This window comes from Rhipicephalus microplus, chromosome 5, assembly GCF_043290135.1.
Source record: "Rhipicephalus microplus isolate Deutch F79 chromosome 5, USDA_Rmic, whole genome shotgun sequence".
NCBI classification, from domain to species: domain Eukaryota; kingdom Metazoa; phylum Arthropoda; class Arachnida; order Ixodida; family Ixodidae; genus Rhipicephalus; species Rhipicephalus microplus.
In genome coordinates this window covers 65,691,659-65,709,125 of record NC_134704.1, presented here as the reverse complement: position 1 = coordinate 65,709,125, position 17,467 = coordinate 65,691,659, and the positions used below count along the sequence as shown (strand labels likewise).

Below are 17,467 nucleotides of genomic sequence, written 5' to 3'. Positions count from 1 at the left end.
CACTGATAATGAGATCTCACAAGTGCTGATTGCTTTCAAATCATTAGTTCCACCGCAAACACATTTGGTTAATGGTCTGGATGCCAGAACATAAGGGACTTCTTCTCAATGAAATAGTGCATGCCCTAGCAAAGTCATCGTTAATTGACCCAGTTATTCACTTATTTCCAGCATTTAAATTCATTATAGGGGCTAGATTTAAGAATAAAATATTTTTTGAAGAATTTTCTCTGCCGTCCGTAATGACCACAGTAAAATTTCATTACATAAATCGTCGTTGAAATGGTAAAATGCGTCGTACGCGTGCAGTTACACTCACAATCACTTGGCTGTGGTGGAACTCCCTATCTATAATTTTATCTACGCAGAGCAGTTCTGGCTGCTTCCCCTGATTTTTTGTTTTGCCAGTGGAGTCCCTGACACAACAGATCTTCACCTAATATCTTGTAAAAGATACGCCGCATCGCGCAAAATTACACCAGCTGCCTCCTTCCATCTCACAAGATAAGAGTAAACACTTCAAATGTACTTTCCTTGGGGGCTATGTCCCTAGGATTCAGTGACGGGAAAGTTGCCGATGCATTTCAGGAGTTTATTAAAGGTTCACGGAGATTCATACTGTAGAACAAATTATAACTTTTGATTTACTTGTTTCCAAATTGTTTCAAATATTCCTTTTTGTTGTTGCTGAAATAATGTGCCCCATTTTCAATACTCGTAATTTATAGTCATCAGTTTTAAATATTTATTTTTTCCTTGAGTCCTCTCACTATTTTAAAAGCCGTAAGCTAACAAAATTAAAGTATTTCTTTAGAACTACCCGGTTCCTGGCCAATCCCCTAGCGTTGCTGTGCGCCACCGTTTCCAGGCTCTTGTTTTTCCTGCCATGGATGAAAACAAACGTGGCCCTCTTGCCCGCGAAGCTGCAGTGGCCCGGCAACACCCGCAAGTCTATCTAGAGGTGGTGAGAGCTCACGCAGCTGCAGCAAAACGGCAGTGCAGGCAAGTCGCCCAAAAGTTGAGGGCTCGCGAAATTGTAGCGAGATGGCAGCGCCGGCAAGCGGACCCGGAGACAGCGAGAGAGTGGGAAGCGCCTGCAAAACACCATAAGCGGTCCCTACCTGAGGTTAGTGGTGTTGATGCGCAGTTTAAGCACGAGTTTTTTGGCCGAAGTTTCAGTCGCAGCTACAATGTTTGCGACCTTGCAAAGTTTCGAAGGTTCGTTCCAGTTACAGAAGAAGCAGAGCGTCCGGCGCGCACTGTTAGAAGGCACGTTAACCTGCCAGAGACTGCGCTTGATCTTAAACTAGCCAGTCAGTGTCAACGATGAAGTTGATGCGATAAAGCTATCAAATGGAATCGTTGTGATGACAGTATTTCTGGTCGCAAATCTCCCTAGAGGCAGGCTAGCAAAATATATTGATATAGCACTGCGAAAATAAGATACGAAATACAAGACCGACCCCTTCGCACTGGCTGATGGCTTTATTGTTGGTATCATGAAAGATGGCTGGATTGGGGCGCATGACATCGCCCTTAAACTGTTAAACCAATTCTACTTCAAAAAAAAGAGCGAAGTTTTTTCTAGTCTTTGTTACCCTTTCTTCAGGTGCTATCTTCTTCTCGCCACTGATTTCTCAATAAAACATCGCAAGATTGTGGCGCTCTCCGGCTACAGGCTGTTATCTCTGCTTGCGTAGTCGAAACCGCACAAAACGATGTCACGCAGTCACATGGGCGTTCGGGTGGATGATGAAGCATGCGTAGGTGACATTCTGCAACAGCTATCTCTCGTGTATTGACCAATCTAGGTCTTCTTTTCCCACAACGCTACGTAGACAGACCAGACTGCTGAACTCGGTTGAACCGGAAAGACCGGAAACGACACCAGAGAAAATCGCGCTCGTGCTTTGTATTTTTATATGTTTTTCGGGACCTTTTCTTGTGTGGAAAGACGTGAAGAAACAGTGGCGACAACATGCCTTCCTGCGGATCCTGGCTGTGTTCTTGGCCTCCTCGACCCCGGCCATCACGGGTCGCTCCACGGACAAGCTGAAGGGGGGCTCCGTGCTTGCTGCCGCCAAGGCGTAGCCAAAATAGGCGTTGAACGTTCTCAGCACAAGCTTCGACACCAAGAATGCGTCGTACTTCTGAGCTGAGGCGGTGAGAAATGATGTCATTTTTTCTTTTGGTGATACATTACAGAGGACCTAAGAGACGTTTAAGCATACGGCAGCGCACAACAGGTTACACAAAGAACACGCACACAAAGGGACGACACAAGCGCTAAACTTCAAACAATTTTTATTATGGGACGAATCGCTTTCAGTAGTCGACTTCCGTGTTGTACGCACTTGATGTGTGCCTTTTGCAACATACAAAATCAAGAGCACAGCAGAGGCAACTAATTCACTTATACAAGAGCAACAAAAGATAGGAAAATGAAACAGTGTCACGTGTTAATACTTACAAGCTTTCAAAGCTAGAGCAACCGATGTGCAACTACTGCATACTTCCTCCCTATCGATTACTGCAGCCGCCTCTACAATTTCCCTAGCTACTTCACTTTTTTTCTTTGCTCACGACCTCCACGTTCTCGAACACGGGTTTGCAGCGGCAGTCCGTTTGTTTTAAAACCTTGGAGAAAAATGCTGCACCAAAATAGCTGCAGGCCCGTGTGCTACGAATTGCGTGCACGTTTAGTAAAGTGATTTACGATCCGGAGTACTTGGTACTCTACTACGGGAGAGCATTACGCCGTCCCGTGGGCCTCACACTTGATGAGTGTTTAGAAAGAATGGTTAACGATTCAGAGTACTTGTACTCTACTATGGCAGCGCAGAAAGCTGTCCCGTGCGTGACGTGTTTAGAAAAAAATGTTTAATGATTTAGAGTACATAGTACTCTACTATGGGAGAGCATAGTGCCGTCCCGAGACCTGAGATAAATTCCGACAAGTTTGCACAAACGTGTGTTTAGAACAAGTGGGTAACGATTTCGAGTACTTAGTACTCGACTATGGGAGAGCCTAAAGCCGTCCCGTGGGCTTGAGAGAGATGGGAAAACAGTCTTTTCGTCTTTAATTACGACATTTTTTAAGCGAGCAACTGCGTGCCAAAAACAGTGTAATGTGTCAATAATCGCCAGGGATAAGTTTCAAGCTGTGGTTCACTCCCGGTTTGACTTTTCTCGGGGACAAAACTTGGCAGATACCACGTACAGCGGGAATTGATGATATGCGAAGCACGCATAAGAAATGTTCATATGTCACTTCAAAATCAGCACAACGTTACGAGGTGGAGGTAAATGATGCCGTACTTGACTTCCGTGTCATGAATATTATGTTTGGATTTGTCGTTTACCTTCGTCATCTATTCCCGTCAGATGATACCACATTTAGTATATATGTAGCTAGCGAAACGGCCGTGAGCACGCCACGAGCGTGGTATGTTGTCATGTTGTTACACGACACGCGCGTCGGGATTATCATGTTTTCCCCCTTCGCATATTTCGTCATCCATTGACGTCACGTAACGCTAAATTTGGTATATGTGGAGCTAGCGAAACGGCCGCGAGCGCATCATGAAGGGCCCAATATACTCCAATGTGGCGTTGACGCGTGCGCACTCTGGGCACAGGGACCATACGTTAGCGAAACGCGAGCACTCTGTAGTCTGACGCCAGGCGCCACCAGCGTCCGTCGGTGCGGCCCGATGGTAACCGGCGCGAGATGCAACATGCTGCTGCATTTCGCACCGATGCATTACCCAGGCAACACTGTGTCTTTCTCTTTTCGTGACGAAGGGATGCCGGATGCGCTGAAACGCCCATGCGTCAAAGGAATGCAGCGTGGCGTGCGCCTGTGAGTATATAGCAGGACCGGCGCCCCTGGCGTGGCAACGCCGGCGTGACGCGACGAAATCAACGCCGGCGAGCACGCGCACCGCGTCACGTCGAAATGTATAAGCGCCTTGACTGTGGCATGTAAAGTTTTCACATGACACATATCTAATGATTATCGTGTTTGCACAAGCAACATACCTTCGCCATCCATTGACGTCACGTAATACCAAATTTGGCATATGTGAAGCTAACGAAACGGCAGCTAGCGCATCATCAGTGTGGCATGTAGTCATGTTGTTGCATGACACGCATGTCGTGATTATCATGTTTGGATGTGTCATTTACCTATGTTGTCCATTGGTGTCGCGTAATATCGAGTTTGGTACATGTGAAGCTAGCGAAATGACCGTGAGTTCATCATGAGCGTAGCATGCAGTCATGATGTTACATGAGACGCATCTCATGGTTATGTTTGCACCAGTTACATACCTTCGTCTTCTATTCACATACTGTAATACCCAATTTGGTATATGTGACGCTAGCGAAACATCCGTGAGCGCATCATTTGTGTGGCATGTAGTCATGTTGTCACATCACACGCATGTCAAGATTTTCATGTTAGGGTCTGTCATTTGTGTTCGCCAGGCAATCTTGTAAAACCATACCAGTTTTGCCGCATGCCATGTGAGCGAAACCACCGCAAGAGCTGCATGACCATGTAATGTAGATCATGATACTCCTGACATACATGTCACGATTTTCATGTTATGACTAGTCAAATATGTTATCTATACAGTAGTGTTATGCCATGCCAAGTTTGGTATCAATACCTTTATCGAAACGGCCAGGAGAGCTAAAAGTCCTACGCGGCTAGATAGATAGATAGATAGATAGATAGATAGATAGATAGATAGATAGATAGATAGATAGATAGATAGATAGATACGCTGCTGAAAGCCACTGAAATTTGCTAACAAATGCTTCGCATTAAAAACCTGCAGGTGGTCGCAATTTCCGGAGCCCTCCACTACGGCGTCTCTCATAATCATATGGTGGTTTTGGGGCCTTAAGCAACACGTAATATTATTACATTAAAAATTCAGCGCTTTACACGCTGTAAAACGGACATCGAAGCTGTGAGCGCGCGAGCGTATGTGGCATGGGCCAGCGGGATCACGCAGTGTCCCAAACTTGTCTCTAGTTAGTAGTTGGAAAATGCCCGCGCTTACACTTGCTCGGGCAAAGCGATATCACGTGACCCTCCGGCTAAGTCAATGGCGTTTAAACGAACGCCTCGCGTACCTTCATTTTCAGTCGGCGGAGCCTGCATCTTGAAAAGTGTGCGCTCCCTGCCACGTATACATGAACCTCTAATGCACCAAGGCCTTGGTTTAGCGCAATTGATGCAGGTCTCAGCGCAATTACTTGAAGTGCGAACCGCTTCGTCGTGTCTTATTTCACTACAATTAACGTATTTAACGAAAATGAGAATGGCTTTCCGAGTACTTCGCACGGAGGGTCGTTATCACTTCATTTCCTTTACCTCTTCATGGATAAGAGTGCAGCGGTCACGGGCGTAGCCACGGGGGGCGTCTCTCAACGCCCCTCTCCCTCCGAAAATTTTTAACTTTGACTTGCGTACATATACACACACATATATAAAAAAGCACGCACAAGCATGCATGAGTGTGGTTAAATCCCCCCTTCCGAAAAATATTTGGGGCTACACTCCTGGGAGCGATAGTCATACGTATACTACTCTTTTTTTTAGAGCGATAGCAAATCAGCTTTGTGCATTAACCTTCTTCTAAAACCACAGCAAAATGAAAAGACACGCATGGTTCTTTGATAACCCCGTGGTACAATGTGGTCGATAGCAATTCCTACTCTGTGATGAATCCTGTCATCAGTTTGGCGTAAGACGAAGTTGCAAACCGTTGAGGGAATGAACGAAAGATATTTCGGCGATTTCGTTTTGCTTGCAATGCCATGAAGAAAACGAACCGTGCTTCATTATTTAGTTGGCTTTCATGCAAGTTTTCAAGGATGGTTCACATCCCGTTCCTCTCTCCCCGCTTTTGTTTTGTGCGCCACACGTTTCACGAAAAATTAGAGATAGGAGGAAGCACTCACTCATATCCAGATATAGGGGGAAAAGGACACGTGAAATACGAGTTTTTCTTTTTTTCCTTTGTCTTCGCAAGGCAGGAACAGTGTGTGCAAATGCCGTGCCTGTGAACTTGTTAGATAATGAATACCGGTAATTCTTGAGTAGAGGTGTCACTTTAATTTGTGAACAGCCTTTTCTGCACACACGCCGTTGCATTTCCCTTTCTCGCTGTCGCGTCACATCTTCGCCCGTCCGATTGGGTATATATATTTCCTGCATCTGAGCAAAGAACTGGCTGTAAGTGTGCACCATGTCCCATCTCAATTTTTTTTCCTGAAACCCGCTGCACACACACACACAAAGTGGGGGGGAGGTCTTTCAGAATGCAATACTGAAAGCCCAAGCAGCTCTACACTGTTTCATCAGTGCCACGGTGTTCAAGATCCGCCGTGCGGACGGTTGCACGCATCAGCGAAGGTCGCTTGCATTAATACCGAAGAGGACTATACCCAGGGTCGTCTGACAGGACGGACTCCATCACCGTGTGGTGGGTTGCTTCGTTTTCTTTGCCCACGTTCTACTGAATTCACTCTTAAATTGAAGCCAGCAGCCTCGCCAAGGTTAACACACCAAGTCGCCGTCCCCCTTCTCTCTCTCTCTCTTTTTTTTTGCCCTGGCATACAGAACCTAAGATGTGACACGACCACATCTATCTTCGCTGACCCCACTTCAGACAAAAGAGGTGCCCCTCCCCTGTGATGCAGGGTTCTTGTTGCTGATTTGTTTTTCTCCCGGGCTGAGCCTCAGAGAGTTTTGTTAATAAGGACAAAGCCGTTCGGTTTCCAAGAAACACACAAAAAGTTTAATTGAAAAGAAAAAAGGCAAAGATTCCTCACAAAACAAAACACTTAATAAACAGTTGACTGGACATGACGAAACACATCTGTAAACACCCAACAAAAACGTTCAAAGTCAGTAACTAAACCTAACGTTCGAAAGGGGCTGAGTGATGGGAGTAGCGCAAGAGTATCGGTGCAGTCTCACCCACAAGTTGGTTTTCGGCGGTGATGAGAAACCGGAACGCCGTGACTCCTGCGTCAGTGCGTGGGCTGGACGAGGACGAGGGAACGCTGGCTGCTGGCGACACGTCGAAAAGCCCTACCAAATCGTGATGGTTTCGGCTTGAGGAGCGTGGACACGTCGGAGACGGGAGAACGCAGGCTGGTGGCGACGCGTCCGGGAACTAGGGTCGACCTAGTCAAGCAGCTGGGCGCACAGCTCGGGCCCGGAGCCCGACGGCTGTAGCTCGCCTGCCGGAACCGAAGTCCGCAGGCTCTGGAAAGGAGTTCAGGACCGGATGGCCACGGTCCTTTGGAGCGGGAACCCGACAGCAGGAGGTCCCGGCCGGTGGAAGTCCTGTAGGCTCGGGTCCGGAACCCAACGGCCCATCTTCAGCGCCCGGTCCGGTGACGACCTTCCGCTTGCACTGCCTGCCTCGAATTCCCCTTGCTCTCGTCTCCCCAGGCTCCTGCTTCAGCTCTGGCCCACTTGTCTCGTTCTCATTGGAGATACTACTGTTTCGTGGTGTCAAGCCATTGGGCCTTGAAATCTCCGTGTTCGCTGCCCATTGGATGTTTTACCTTTTGTTTACTTCACGTCCTGCCACGCATCCTCGTGCTTGACGCTCTTTAACGTCGTCATTCTTGTTTAAGCAGCACCGCACGTGCACTCTGGTATTTCTCCTTTTGTTTTTTTTTTTTTTCCGTGACGCGCACTTTTCGAAGGCGCGCACTTTGAACGCGCACCACCCATCACATACGCCCCCTTTTTATTCAAGTTTTTTTTTTTTTAGAAAAAAAAAACTGCCGATGAGTGCGCGTTCTGCACTACGTCACAATTAAACCACATATTTGCACCACGCAGTTCAACACATCACCGGGCTACAGTTCGCTACATCGTCCAAATGTCCACACTTAAACTTTAGATTCACCCAATTGCATTTAAAAGTTCTGAAACCCGGAATAAACCTTTTTACTACAAAATCGACTATGGACAAAGCTACTTGTGTCCGCATCTAAAAGTCGAAGTCCAGAAAGAGCTACCGGTTTTCTAACCCTACACTCAGGTTATCGCGTCCCAAACCAGACGCACTGCCCTTCTCGCACGTTTCGAAAGTAACTGTGGCAAACATGCTTTTATGCACTTTCGCTGAAACGCGTGTCTGCGCCCCCGCCGGCCACATGAACGCTTACCGGTCACAGAGGAACAGGGCGCGGTCTCGAGCCGTCGGCGTCGACACGAAACGCACTGAGACACGAATGTCCAAATGCTACAATCTCTCACACAAATGCTTTCTTTTAGTTCACCATCTAATGAACACAAGCTCGGGGTGCCCTCAGCAAGCCCAAACGCTCCGACAAGCGTGTGAGGTTCCTGGATTCTTGAGAAGGGATGCCGTTGTGCTCGGTCATTATACAGCTCATCTTGAGTGGACTTAATTATAGGTTCAAAACCAATCACGTTCTCAGGTTCAAGACCCTGTCTGGCATTCTCCATACCTACTATCGAGCCCACCTCCGATTCGATACTGTTTATTTTGAAGAGTGCTTCAGCACTCCCATCGTGTTTTCTCGGACAAATAGCAGTTACGCTATCCTGTGAACTAGAATCCCCTCTCTCTCTGAGTGAGATATACGTATGGTCTAGGACCATTGACGTGGTGCCTGCTGCTACCTCTGTCGGTACAAAACAATCAGTGGCCACTATATCAGAGCCTTCATGGCATTCGCTGCCATCTTCCCAATGACGTTCTAGCGCTCCTTCCATGGAGCTATTGAGAGGTAGCCCTACCCCTTCCCGAAATGTGCTCGGCCTTTGAGACGTTCTGATACACACCTCATTCTGAATGGAACTTCTTTGTTCCCTGCTATCGAAGCTTTGCTCCACCACATTTTCCACAGCTTCTAGGTCGCCCATATCCAGGCGCTCTTCTTCATAGGTGCTTGGCCTCTCAGAGGTCCCCAAGCAGCTAACGGAAGTAATATGTTCCCAGCCAGAGAAGCTTTCCGTCGCTTCAACAAACTCCTCATGACTCCTGCCTTCTTGGCTGTCCACCTCTCTGCCTTCCTCTATCTGAGCTTCTCGCTCCGAAGTAAGGCTGTCGCGAGGCTCGAGGCCAACCTTGCAGGAATCGACTTCCCTCCAGCAAACGCTGCTATCGGAGCAAACATTCACCGCTTGCTCGACCTTCTGCATCGCCAGCTGCCCCCTTTTCGCCATCGCAAGCTCGAGTCGCCGCTCGAAGTCCACCCTCTCTAATTGGAGCTGCTGCTTCAGTATGCGTGTCTGACGCTCTAGCAACACTTTATTTTCACGCGTTACGCGCTCTAGCTCCTCCTTCTTAGCTCTAAGCACCAATTCAAGCTTTTCCTTCGCCGCCTTTCGTTCTGCAGCCCGTTGCTCACGCTCCCTCTCCATCCGCTCCTCGTACCATACTCTAAACTCCGCTCCCGTCAGTCCCATTTTATCCGCCAACTCAATTAACTCCCACGTGTTCGTCATCGTGTTAACCGCGTCAAAAAAATCTACTGGAAAAACAAACGACTTTGTCCTGTCGCGGACGCCAATTTGTGATGCAGGGTTCTTGTTGCTGATTTGTTTTTCTCCCGGGCTGAGCCTCAGAGAGTTTTGTTAATAAGGACAAAGCCGTTCGGTTTCCAAGAAACACACAAAAAGTTTAATTGAAAAGAAAAAAGGCAAAGATTCCTCACAAAACAAAACACTTAATAAACAGTTGACTGGACATGACGAAACACATCTGTAAACACCCAACAAAAACGTTCAAAGTCAGTAACTAAACCTAACGTTCGAAAGGGGCTGAGTGATGGGAGTAGCGCAAGAGTATCGGTGCAGTCTCACCCACAAGTTGGTTTTCGGCGGTGATGAGAAACCGGAACGCCGTGACTCCTGCGTCAGTGCGTGGGCTGGACGAGGACGAGGGAACGCTGGCTGCTGGCGACACGTCGAAAAGCCCTACCAAATCGTGATGGTTTCGGCTTGAGGAGCGTGGACACGTCGGAGACGGGAGAACGCAGGCTGGTGGCGACGCGTCCGGGAACTAGGGTCGACCTAGTCAAGCAGCTGGGCGCACAGCTCGGGCCCGGAGCCCGACGGCTGTAGCTCGCCTGCCGGAACCGAAGTCCGCAGGCTCTGGAAAGGAGTTCAGGACCGGATGGCCACGGTCCTTTGGAGCGGGAACCCGACAGCAGGAGGTCCCGGCCGGTGGAAGTCCTGTAGGCTCGGGTCCGGAACCCAACGGCCCATCTTCAGCGCCCGGTCCGGTGACGACCTTCCGCTTGCACTGCCTGCCTCGAATTCCCCTTGCTCTCGTCTCCCCAGGCTCCTGCTTCAGCTCTGGCCCACTTGTCTCGTTCTCATTGGAGATACTACTGTTTCGTGGTGTCAAGCCATTGGGCCTTGAAATCTCCGTGTTCGCTGCCCATTGGATGTTTTACCTTTTGTTTACTTCACGTCCTGCCACGCATCCTCGTGCTTGACGCTCTTTAACGTCGTCATTCTTGTTTAAGCAGCACCGCACGTGCACTCTGGTATTTCTCCTTTTGTTTTTTTTTTCCGTGACGCGCACTTTTCGAAGGCGCGCACTTTGAACGCGCACCACCCATCACATCCCCCCACTTGAAACAGATTTCTGCCTACGACCTTGTCCAAGGCCATGCCCACATTGATTGTAAGTAAACTGTGTGTGTGCTTAGAATCGCCGTTGGTTAGATTTGAAATGAAAAAGCCAAAACCTAAGCTTATCTTATGCATAATTAGCCATGCCATTTCTTTTAGTGCTATATTAGTAGCCGGAAAGATCAAAAGCGTTGGGATGAAAGGTTTATTACGGAATAGTAACCAATGTGTTTAGGAATAGGTAAAGACGGACGTCAAAGTATGCTGTATCTTCCTCTTACTTGGCCTTCGAGTCACAGGTACGTTGCAGTGAATGAGTATATTTTATAAACGCTGTATTCCTTCGTGCAATTCGTCATGCAGTTAATACGGGAGCAACATTGGGCCAACAACTCAGCAGCAACCATTGGCGCAGCCAGTGAAAGCGATAACCCCCTTCCTCTTGATAATTTTGAATTTTGCATGCGTACAAACCATGGGCTTAGCCAAGACGTGGTTGTGGGAGGTTCAACAGCCCAGAATTTTTCAATTTCGCTTGCGTACATATACACACACGCATCCATACACATCCACGAACATTCATTAAGTATGGTTGAATCCCATCGACACAAACAAGAAAAATTCTAGCGACGCTTCTGTTATTTTTCCACGCGCACAAATCGTATAAAAAGCATGGCTGCACAACTGGCCCTCCTCCCCCATCCCCTCTTGAAAAAAATTCTGGAGACGCTACTGGAAGGAACAGTAAGAAGCTGCTTTTAGTTACCTGCCACGGTGATCTAATGTTTGGCTGCTCCCCCGAAGGTCGTGCGATCGAATCCAGTCCGTGGGGGGGGGGGGGTCAGTGTTTATGGAGGCAAATTGCCGTATGACCGTGTGCATTGATTTAGGCGCACGTTGAATAACGCTAGGCCGTCGCGTTTCAGACGCCACTGATTGCTACGCCTCTGGGCTATAATCGAGTGCGAAAATATGGCCGGGTGCTTTGTCTACTGTGTTCGTATAAATACGGTGCAGTGCCACTGCACGGTATTTGCCGCTGCACCAGGCCATAACGGGCTTCACGTAAGCGCTATACCACATCGCATTCCTCACGATGCGCTGGCAAAGTTGGTGTGCTACTGTCCCATTCACGGAAAAGTCGTATGGTTACACCTCAAGGGCGAAGCAGTGAACGCGATATCAAACTGTAATGTTAAACGAAGTTAGGCTGGATGCTACCTCTTTTGGATCCCATCGCGCGCAGTTCAACAGAATGCAGGTGTAAGTGAGTATAACGCCGCTTCAGGAAGCGATGCTCTTTCCGCACATTCTTTTCGTGTTGAGAGCGGAGCACGTACAAGGGTGTACGAGCAACTCGTTGATGGCTGATTGATATGTGAGGTTTAAGGTCCCAAAACCACCATATGATTATGAGAGACGCCGTGGTGGAGGGCTTCGGAAATTTCGACCACCTGGGGTTCTTTCACGTGCACCTAAAAATAAGTACACGGGCCTACATTTCCGCCTTCATCCCAAATGCAGCCGCCACAGCCGGGGTTTCATTCCGCGACATGCGGGTCAGCAGCCGAGTCCCTTAGCCAATTGACAACCGTGGCGGGGCCTCGTTAATGGCTGGCTATCCAGATGGCTCGCCAGCGATCGTGACCACGCCCTCGGAGTCAAGGTTCATATATAGTTGCTGCTTAAGTGACCCCTCACCCTCCCCAGCCCATGGCATTCAGGTTAATACGAATTAAAAATGCACACAACATAATCAGAATGCTAACGAGCGTAGTAACGTGAAAGAAACAGCCGAACTCACGATTTAAATACTAATTATACCGAAAATATTCATATCCACAATAATATTAACGAAGCAAAAACAATAAATTGGGAACACTTACAGCATGGAAACCACTTCGGCTTCTTGAGCGGCCGCCGGCGTTTTGTAGAGTGATCCAGGTGCGTTAGCGGATGGCCCTATACTTAAGTATTTTCGAGGTCGATCCGTTATATGATTGCAATGTTGTACGTGTATAACATCTGCATTTCTTTATATTGAAAGGCTGTTACTTTCTTTACTGTACTATAACAGCGTTGACGTACCGGTAACTCTGGCCACAGCAGGGATCTTGCCGACTTCTTTTAATGCCGGCAAGTTCATTAAGTCCAGATGGTTGTCCACGACTGCTCGGATGTGTCGGTCGTCGCCAACCACGCAAACCCGAAAACGCGGACTCGTGCTGTGTTCGAGCTTGAGGAATAATAATAATAGTAATAATAATATTAATAATATTAATAATAATAATAGTTATGCAATCATTTATTGACATTTTGAGGGACCAAGAGTGCAATACAAGATTGGCCTGGCAAAGCCTCAATGGGCTTGAACGGCAGAACGGACAAAAATACCGGCAGAGAACAACCAAAGTATGGCTATAAAACACTAAAGGCAACTGCAACAAAGAACTTTAAGATCCTGGGTGAAAGCGCTGATACATGGTTACAAGTATAGGCCGCTGAAACAAAGAGTGACGTGCGAGCGGCGGCCGAAAATCGAGCACCGAAGCAGAAAGCTTGTGCAACTCGCAGCCCAAGCCACGCACAAGCGTGTTATGAAAGGCCAACTCACAAGAGGAGACCCGCGGGACGGGAGCTAACCGCAACTCCAAATCATTGCGGCGCCGCCAAGTGCAAACTTCCGTACCGGTCAGTGCGTCGCGCGGCCGCTCAACGCCGCGACCACCGCTGCTAACTCGCTAGCATGCAAAACAGGGCTTCTGGGCTTAAGGGACTGGTGATTGCGACGTTTCTTTGGGACATTCTTACAGTAATTTGTAGCTTTGCGTCTAGTATTGGCGACATTGAACAGAAATGTTCTAAAACTTCGTACAATAAATGCTAATTGAGAACAATTCTCAGAGAGGCCACAAACAGTAGGTATCTAAGAGGGGTAATGAACAATAGTCCTCGCTGGGGAACCATTCGGGGTATGTCGTGCGCACCCCCCACATGCTCTCTGACGTCGGCAATCACTGCCCGACATCTGAAACGTCACGTGGGGCTCCTGTCTGCGCCAAACCGCCGAGTATGTCGGTTGGACCTGCATACTCGGGTTAGCACTCACTCCTATTTTAAAACCGATCTAAAATATAGGCAACAACCGTCGTGTATGATCGGTCAGAAGTGCCCCGCGTGCAGGACTCTCAAACAACGCGAGCATCTCGAGTTTCTGAATTCAGGGTCAGGGGCCCTGTAAGAGTGACGTTGAGGGTGCAAGATATATGCCACGTGTGGAGGTAGGTCTACGCATTTGGAGTGGAGGTAGGTCTACGTTCGTGCAATTGTGATAGTACCACGAGTAGAGTTCATTTTGCATGTTTTCTCAGAGCAGCACGTGACGGGACCTACCTGACGCAGCCAGTCAATAGCTCGTACTGCCACCTGTCACACTTGTTGAACTTCACAATCAGCTCGACGGATTCCAGACGCCTCGAAGGTCTTTGCGCCGCGCAGTCCACCACCGAAGTCATGCCGTTGAAAAGCATCGCCTGACTAAAATGAAATCGTCTGGAGCGGCAGCCAAGAACAATACGTCTTTACTAACGAGTCTACGACGTATGTACATTCATCTGCAAGACAACCAGATGAAACCAATGGACAACATTTAAAACGAGTGTTGTGGTTTCGCGTCCTGAAACCACGATACGATTATGGCTGATGCCTTGGGGGAAAGGTCCGAAAATTTCTACCATCTCCATTAGTGTCCTTTGAATTGCTCCTAAGTATCAGTACACGGGCCAGCAGCACCACGCCTATATGCATTGAAATGCAGCCGCTGCATTTGTTGGTGCGCCATAAGCATCAGCATAAGGCCGTCACGTCGGTTATCTAGCAGAGAGTGAAGACCACGAAAGTATACAAGGGCATTATCAGTAGCCTTTAACTATACTATGGTAACTACGCTACAACAGTAAATAATGTTGCCGAAACGACTACTTCCTGCCGGTTCACACAACATTCCGATAACGTGTCCGTTGCTCTAAACAGGGGTCTCAACCTCATCTCAAGCAGCTAGTCGCCGATTTTCGTCCTGCAAGTTCAGGATCAAAGAGGAACGTAAAAACAAAATGAGACAAATTTTCAGACACCCATTTCAGCACATTAAGAACGCATAGAGAAGCACGAATTTTCCCCTCATTATGATGTACCAACTAGCTCCACAAAAAGTGCTTCTAAGAATGTAAGAGCCGGGGTGAGGGGGGGGGGGAGAGAAGCACGCATTGTCAGTGAGTCGGTTCGTGCGCACTGTCAGAAGATACTGCCATTGAAAATAAAGCCCTTTCCCATATCCCATATACGGCGTCATTTCTGTGGGAAATCAACATCTCTGTACCAATCTCTAAAGTGAGCAAAGTCTGAACGCTGATTCGGAAATACTGTTTTGCAGCAAAAGCTGTTTCAGATCACAACGGCAGTGGAATTGGGGTATAATTGCCCATCACCGCCGGTCTGCGTAACCGTGTTGTGACACCTGCATGTATCGTGTTTTAGCGAAGGAGTTTCAAGAACCAGCGTGTTTCTGAGAATATGCTACGGCGACGCTCAGGTCCTAGTTGCAAATACGATCCATTCCTAGAAAATTTTCTGACTAGGTTTTTTCTATTTCTAGTGATAGCGCTCGTGGTTACGGACACCAGCGTTGGCAGCGGCATGTATACAGCTACGGCACTTAAATCTGCTCTTGTTGTGATCTCGATGCAGATTTCACTGTAATATAATAAAATACTGCCACCTGAGTCATGGCCGAGAGCATGGAGTGGCTGCTTACCATTGGATAGGTGGGTGGTGGCAAAAAGTAAGAGGCCACCGGTGGCATCTGTCACCTAGGTTGACTTTATGGCTCGGTATTGAGAAGCGATGTTGAGGGCACAGAGTCTCGCCCGCTGTTAAGGAGCCTATGCTTGATTGACAAGCCGACGCTCTTTGAAATATCTTTCTGGTTTCATTTTTTCAAATTTCGCGCAATATGTCGGGCAAGGAACTGTGTTAACATATATAATATATCATCGCGGAAGAGCAAAATTACAACCGTGTGTCACACAATGTGAACTGCGCATCGAGTGGGTCATTCAATGCTCAGCCATAATTCTTCACAACCTAAGTCGCATTTCCTCACTCATCAACCACAGCACAAAATGCGCGAATTGCCTTACATGTGGGAAACGGTTATACCTCACTTATGCGCAGAGAAAAGACAATGACATATTTGGTGCTTCCACACTTTCTGAACGTTACGGTGGTTTATGGCGAATATAGTCGATACATCGCAGATTTACATGCATTCGTTGCCCCAAGATAGCCTACACAAGGGGCTCTGGAAAGGACGCTGTTCCAGCTTTCACTGTGACTGTGCTGCGTATTCTGGAAATGCAGGCCTGGGAATTTTGTTTCACGGTTGCGCTTCAACTTAATGTGGTCACGTGGGGAGCCTCACGAAATCAATGCTTTAGACCGGTCATGCCGATGTACCTCATTAACGTACTTATTACCAAAAAAGTACGCCATCTATAGGCTATAGTGGAGAGAGCAAAAGCAGATATTTAGAAAAAAAAACAAAAAAACGTTAAATACTCGATAGTTTGCTTAATTGTATGTTGGTATCGTTTTGTTGCAAACGTGAAAAAAACGAGCTCTTTGTCAATTCCTTTTTCTTGGGCAAGACGAGCCTCGTTGGAAAATTGAAGCGCTATGACAGGCATTTTACTCTTTTTTCGAGACAGTGTTCGTTCAAGAGTTGATCGGCAGTCGGCTTCAAAGGTATGGAGAGAAAAACTGTAATTTTGCAGCAGTTTGGGATTGTATTCGGTGAAACTGCGCTTTAACGCCTGGATGCTTTAGAAGAAGCGTGAAATCTAAAATCGAGGCTGCAGTTGCCGAAACAGAGAAATTAGTCACTTTTTTTTTCTGGTTGCTCATGCTGCATAAACTTTTGATGGTGACTGAACTTATTTCGATGCATTTGATTCCGCTTTCGGCTGCTATACGCACAGATGCGCCAACCTGGATGAGCGTCAACAGCAAACAAAGAAAAACATGCGGACGAGGAGGGAGAAAAATGCATTTAACAACGCCTGTCTGTACATATTGAAGCAGTTCTGGTTATATCTGTGTATATTACGCGTAATATGAATTGTGCACTGCACCGCACATATTTACAGAAAGGGGGAAAATTATATCATTGTTTTAGGCAAGAGTTTTGAGTAGACATAATTTTCGAGCAGCCAGGCAGGCACTTCCAAACACGACCAAACTATTCACATTCACTTAAATGATGCTTTCATAGAAACCTTCGTCAAAGACCCAACCTTATTCAGAATACGAGTCTTACCGAAGAAATGAACACTTGTAGATCGTTTTCCAGCTCTCGCAAGTTCTTTTATCGAGAGATGCAAGACGAACGTTGCTAGTAAATGTTCTGTGAACACATTCAAAATTATCTTGATTGGCGCTATTGAACTGCCGTAGAAGGATGGGAAGTACTGGTACAAGAGCTGCAGTGTCACTTCTACCTGCGGCCCCTCTATCAGTTGTAATTTTTGACGTTTTTTGTCAAGCGATTGACGTTTGTGAAGAACTTTTATGATTTCATTGTGATTGACGCATTCTGTAACTTTGCTGCTAAACGACCGTGAACTACTTTAAGCAACCTATATATTGTACAGCGAATGACTCTATAGCTTGGTGTCACCGATCTGTGGTAATACAACGCATGCTCGACGACTGCTACATCAGTGACTTCTTACACTTCGCAAAAGTGCAACAGAAAATGCTTCC

At 47.4% G+C, this 17,467-nt stretch overlaps 1 long non-coding RNA gene across 1 annotated transcript in view; it reads left to right on the top strand.

Annotated features, from left to right (window-relative positions):
* Positions 1-1,808: 1,808 nt before the first annotated feature.
* The window catches only part of LOC142817280 (uncharacterized), a 35,235-nt gene continuing 19,576 nt past the window's right edge, over positions 1,809-17,467 (top strand). Inside the window, exon 1 of the long non-coding RNA XR_012895144.1 lies at positions 1,809-2,163. This is a non-coding gene — a long non-coding RNA (uncharacterized LOC142817280). The remainder of the gene's footprint in view (positions 2,164-17,467) is intronic.